General features: G+C 44.5%; 1 protein-coding gene across 8 annotated transcripts in view; it reads right to left on the reverse strand.

Moving 5' to 3' along the window:
* The window catches only part of Zfyve1 (zinc finger FYVE-type containing 1), a 76,516-nt gene that overhangs the window by 58,241 nt on the left and 12,275 nt on the right, over positions 1 to 6,000 (reverse strand). For 3 of the 8 annotated variants that reach the window (XM_031357120.1, XM_031357127.1, XM_031357118.1), the window contains exon 1: positions 170 to 399. The exons of the other annotated variants lie outside the window; for them this stretch is intronic. The gene's annotated coding sequence lies outside the window, so the exon portion shown is untranslated. Of the gene's footprint in view, positions 1 to 169; positions 400 to 6,000 lie in introns of those variants that run through there. 8 annotated transcript variants of the gene reach the window in all.

Here is a 6,000-nt window from a genome sequence, read left to right on the forward strand (position 1 = left end):
ACAAACCCGCACACCCCAAGCCGAATCCATTGTTTATATCACCCCACCCCCACCCGAGCCGCACCCGTCCCCCCTTCCTCCCAGGAGCGACTGGAGCCCCGGGACCAGCGCTCGCCCCGGGCTGGGCCAAGGTGCCCCCGCCCTCTCCGCCGCGGTCCGCAGAGCCCACCCGGAGCAGCTCGGCAAGGCAAGGCGGTGTGGGGGACGCGGATTGCCAACGGGACCCAGGCTGTTTTAGGGCCCCGGCGGATCCATCCTCAGCTCCATCTCCGCCCCCTCCTCCTCTGCTGCCTCCCAGGCTTCCTCCTCTCTTGTTGTCAGTTGGAATCAGCTGATCAGAGTGAACTTCTCCCAGCTCGGACCAACAGGAAGGCATGAACAGCGCAACCCAGCAGGGAGGAGCGGCCAGGGGCGGAGCGCGACAGCGGCGGAGCGGGAAGGGCGCTCGCAGCCTTTTGGGAGTTGTAGTTTTTTTGGGGGGGTATTGTCATTCGGCCCCACAGCCCAGAAATACTGGCTCCATGACTACAATTCCCGATTGAAGCATCGCCCTAATGAATAGGCGGGGCAGACAAGCTGGAAAGCATTTCGGGACTTGGAGTCTCGGCCGGACTGAGGTTTTTTTTTTTTTTTTTTTTTTTTTTTTTTTTTTTTTTTTGCTTGCAGGTTGCAGCGACTTGTTTAGGGCACTGGCCTGGGAATAAGTATTGTAAATTAAACAAAAGATATGATATTCTATATAACCAGGAAATGGCACGCCACATTATTATTTTGCATCTTTCCTTCAGAAATGCTCAAAGTGGAAAAATACCAGGAAACATTGAGAGGATTATTACTATGCTTGAGGATGTTTTGTTTTCCCTTCAAAGTTACTCAACGAACTCACTGTTAATTTTGTTCCAGTCTTATTCCTTTTCTGTCTTTTTCCTTACATAGGCTTCAAAACTTCTAATTTTTAAGTTGAGCAAGATAGTTAGAGCACACACTCCAATAAAATTTAAGATATGATGTTAATACTATTGTCTGACTTTTTAATAATAGCTTTATATTTGTTTAGTGCTTTCACTTTTTTCTCATTTATTTCTTAAGACAACAGTGAGAGAAAGCACAACGCATGGAAAAGATACTAGTCTGTAATGCCTAGGAAAATTACATAGGTGGGTAGGGTAAGTCACTCGGTCCCTCCATAAAATAAAGGAATTTTGCTGTGTAATTTCTGACAGCTCTGCCAATCTTAACGTATGATTTTTATCTTGATAATGGTTAACCCGAGAGAGAAAACTAAGGTTAAGTTACTTGCCAAGGTACACAGCAAATTATTGACAACACTGGATAAGACCTCATCTTGATTCCAGCAGGACACTCATTTGCTTCAGATTTAAAGGACATAATTAGATCAATAGTTAAGCCAAATCTACAAAATACTGAGTGAGCTATGTATATGGATTATATTGCTGAAAATTATCTCTTCACGACACAGAGCCAACAGTGGAAAACATGGATGAGCTTTTTTTTTTTTACCCGTACCATATCACCAACCAGGATAAGAACTAAGCCATCTATAATCAAAAAGTAAATGTTTACTAAAAATAAGATGGTGTAAGGAGAAGAAGGGATTTTATAAAAGTTAAGCTAACAAGTTTTAAACAAGCCTGAGGTTCGTTGACATGACAAAGGTTTTATCCCTAGGATGGCCTCTGTGGCTGTGTGTAACTTTGCCAGATTATTTCATAACCTTGCTTATAAAATAAATATATTGGTCTATATGTGTAGCTCAAAAGAGATTGCTTGTCTGGCATACACAAGGCCCTGGGTTTGAGCCCCAGCACCACAAAAAGTAGGAGTTAATATATGATAGGAACAAAGATTTAGCCTTTTAAGTTTTATTTCATTATTTTGTGTGTGTGTGTATGGGTGCTGGTGCATGTGCACATGAGTCAGGTGCATGCCTAGGCCAGAGGTCACTGTTCCTCAGGAGCCATCCTCCTTGTTTTGTTGGTTTTGGTTGGTTGGCTGGTTGGTTGGTTAGTTGGTTGGCTGGTTTGGGGGTGTTTGTTTATTTGTTTGAGATCTCACTTAGCCTGGATGTTACCAAGATGGCTAGACTGTCTGGCCAATGAGCCCCAAAGGTCCTCCTGTTTCTGTTGCCCAGCACTGGGGTTATAAAAGTATGCTACCATGCCTGGTATAAGAACAGAACCAATAGAATGCATATCATATTTATTAAAATGGAGACTAGCCGGGCGGTGGTGGCACACACCTTTAATCCCAGCACTTGGGAGGCAGAGGCAGAGGCAGGCGGATTTCTGAGTTCAAGGCCAGCCTGGTCTACAGAGTGAGGTCTGGGACAGCCAGGGCTATTCAGAGAAACCCTGTCTCAAAAAAAAAAAAAAACTAAAACAGCTCAATGTCTGGGCTACTCCCAAATTTCCACGTTGCTAAAGCCTCCCCTGTGAAACTCCTGTATTCCATCTTTGCAACCCTAGACCCAATTGTGTGTGTGTGTGTGGGGGGGGGAGGTCCTCTTCCCTGGCTCTTACATGTGGCTGTCTGTTCTGCTTTCTGCCCCTGCCCCTACCTAGCACAGTGGTTCCATCCTTCTCTCAGTTCCCTTCCCTGCAAATCCTAAAGTCCTGCCTCTGTGTCTCTGCCCAGCCATTGGCTGCTGGCAACTTTATTTACCAATCCAAAACAAGTGGGGGCAGAGACCCTCTGCATCAGTGCAAACTGGGAGCCCAGATAACATAATGCAAGCCTTAGGCCAAATCCACAACAGTTGTGAGTCACTATGGGTGACTCACAGATACTTTTTTTTTTTTTGGTTTTTCGAGACAGGGTTTCTCTGTGTAGCCCTGGCTACCCTGGAACTCACTCTGTAGACCAGGCCTGCCTCTGCCTCCCAAGAGCTGGGATTAAAGACATGCGCCACCACTGCCCGGCCAAACTCAGATACTTTGCAAGAGCAACAGGTGTTCTAAACTACCAAGCCATCTCTCTAGCCCCAGGAAATGCAAAAATATTAAAAGAGGGGCTGGAGAGCTGGCTGAACAGTTGAGAACATCAACTGCGCTTTGAAAGTACCTTGGTTCAATTCCCAGCACCCACATTGCAGTTCACAACTGTCTTATAACAAGGGCCCCAATAACCTCAAACAGCAATACACACAACATAAAAATAAATTATTTTATAAAATGATTAAAACACAGATACAAATGCACATGTCCTTATGTGCATAAAAGTATACATTGCCTCCTGAGTGCTGGGATACACATGAGTTCTTGATCTCTAACTTTTCATATACACTATTAGTTCTTTTTTGCTGCTGTAGTAAAATACTATCACCAAAAATGACTTATGAAAGGAAAAGTTTCTCTCCCAGACAAGGAGTCCATAATGACAGGGAAGGCATAGCAGCATGTAGCTGGAACAGGTAGCTGAGATCATATCTTCAACCACAAATTTGAAATTAAGGTAAGATTGGGGGTGCTGTAGAGATGGCTCAGCAGCTAAGAGCACTGACTGCTCTTCCGAAGGTCCTGAGTTCAGATCCCAGCAACCACATGGTGGCTCACAACCACCCTTAATGAGATCTGATGCCCTCTTCTGGTATGTCTGAAGACAGCTACAGTGAATTATGCTGGAGCGAGCTGGGCTGGAGCAAGCGGGGCGGGCAGAGGTCCTGGGTTCAATTCACAGCAGCCACACACATGATAGCTCATGGCCATCTGTACAGCTACAGTGTACTCATGTACTCATATACATAAAATAAATCCTTAAAAAAAAAAAGATAAGATTGGATGTGGGGTGAGGTCATTGACTCTCAAAGCCCACCCACCCTGAGTGACACACTTCCTCCAGCAAAGCCCACTTCCTAAAGGTTCCACAGCCTTCCAAACAATACCACCAGCCAGGAACCGAGTGTTCAAATGTGAGAGCCTACAAGGGACATTTCTACCAAACTGCCACACACACACACACACACACACACACACAAACACACACACACACACACACACACAAAGTTCATGAGCCTGCATTCAGGTATGCAGTGTGACGTATACAAACTGTGCTAAGAAATGCCACTGGCTTGGTGAATCTGCCAGATCCCAAGAAACACACTTTTAGCCTTGTCTTGCAGATTAGAAAATTTGGTTTTCCTCCTACCACCTCCAGAAGTGAACCCATCTTTAAATGCAGGGCGTGTAACCAGCTAGAGATGCCACCCCAAAGTTATCTATGTTATCCAGACTAGAAGTCTGTGTGTATGTGTGTGTGTGTGTGGTGTACCTGTGACTGAAAGACAAGGTGTTGATATATATAACTGAGGATTACCTTGAACTCCTGGCCCTCTTTTTTTTTTTTTTTTTTTTGGTTTTTCAAGACAAGGTTTCTCTGTATAGCCCTGGCTGTCCTGGAACTCACTCTGTAGACCAGGCTAGCCTCGAACTCAGAAATTCGCCTGCCTCTGCTTCCCAAGTGCACTCCTGACCCTCTTGCCTCTACCTCCTAAATACTGGATTACAAGCTAGGCATGCAGTATCATGCCCAGTTCCAAAATAGACTCTTTTATTACAGCACATTTGTTCCCATAATAGTTGAAAGAACTATAGTGAGAACAGTGTTTGATGAGACTAGAATCAGAACAAGAAGAAAGGAATGAGACCACTGAGCACTTACAAGGAAAGGCTAACTCATACACCCCTCGTTGTATTAGACTTGGTTACTGCCCACAGCAACAGAATAATTTAATCCTCTAAAGTTACCTTTCCCTTGATCTTTCTATGCTGTCCACTAGGATACAGCTAATCAAGTCACTCTCAGCAATTTCAAAAGTTAACTTACTGAGAGGTTAGTACTGTAAGGAGTCAGCTACAGACTTAGAAGGCCTTAACACAACTGACTCCATGATGGAAGTGCCATTCAGGCTGTAAAACTCAGCATGTAGAGAGCACCACCTGCCAAGATGAAAACAAAGACCTAACCCATCAAAATCCATATAGTTCTTGGAAAGTCTCAAAATGTACTAACCTTGCTTTTTAAAGTTTCTATGGCTCTACTTCTGGCTGTTATTACCTGAAGTATGTCAACTCCAAACATGGTTTCTGTGCTTAAAAGCTCACCCTGTGGGGCTGGAGATGGCTCAGTGGTTAAGAGCACTGACTCCTCCTCCAGAGGTTCTAAGTTCAATTCCCAGCAACCACATGGTGGCTCACAACCATTTCTAATGGGATCTGATGCCCTCTTCTGGTGTTTCTAAGGACAGCAACAGTGTACTCATATACATATCCCAGCACTTGGGAGGCAGAGGCAGGTGGATTTCTGAGTTCGAGGCCAGCCTGGTCTACAGAGTGAGTTCCAGGACAACCAGGGCTACACAAGAGAAACCCTGTCTCAAAAAAAAAAACAAAAAACAAAACAAAACAAAAAAAGCCTCACCCTAAGAAAAGACTCAGTGCTACACTGGGGTCCTGAACACCAGTGAAGTCACTAGCCAGCTAATAAAGACTTTCCATGGCTTAAATCCATGTCCAGGGGCTAGAGAGATGGCTCAGCGCTTAAGAGCACAGACTGCTCTTCCAGGGGTCCCGAGTTCAAATCCCAGCAACCACATGGTGGCTCACAACCATCTGTAATGGGATCCGATGTCCATTATATCTGAAGACAGCTACAGTGTACTCATATACATGAAATAAATAAAATCTTAAAAAAACAAAAACAAAACCCATGTCCAAACAGTCTTCACCAGTGAATATCTACAACAGAACATAATTGGGAACACTGGAGAATCTGGGTCAAAAAATGGTCAGGGGAGAAAGCCATCAGTGCCGGTATTGGTCGCAAACACTGCACTTCCTATGCTACTGCCTCCACTGCTAGGCCAATGGTTTGGATTCCTCAAAGCTCATGTTGAACTAGATCTCATTATGAAGCATTAAACATAAAACCAGGCAAGGTGGATTTTTCTCTCTTTTCTTTTCTCTTTTCTTTCTTCTCTCTTTC

Source organism: Mastomys coucha, unplaced genomic scaffold (genome assembly GCF_008632895.1).
Source record: "Mastomys coucha isolate ucsf_1 unplaced genomic scaffold, UCSF_Mcou_1 pScaffold6, whole genome shotgun sequence".
Classification (NCBI taxonomy): domain Eukaryota; kingdom Metazoa; phylum Chordata; class Mammalia; order Rodentia; family Muridae; genus Mastomys; species Mastomys coucha.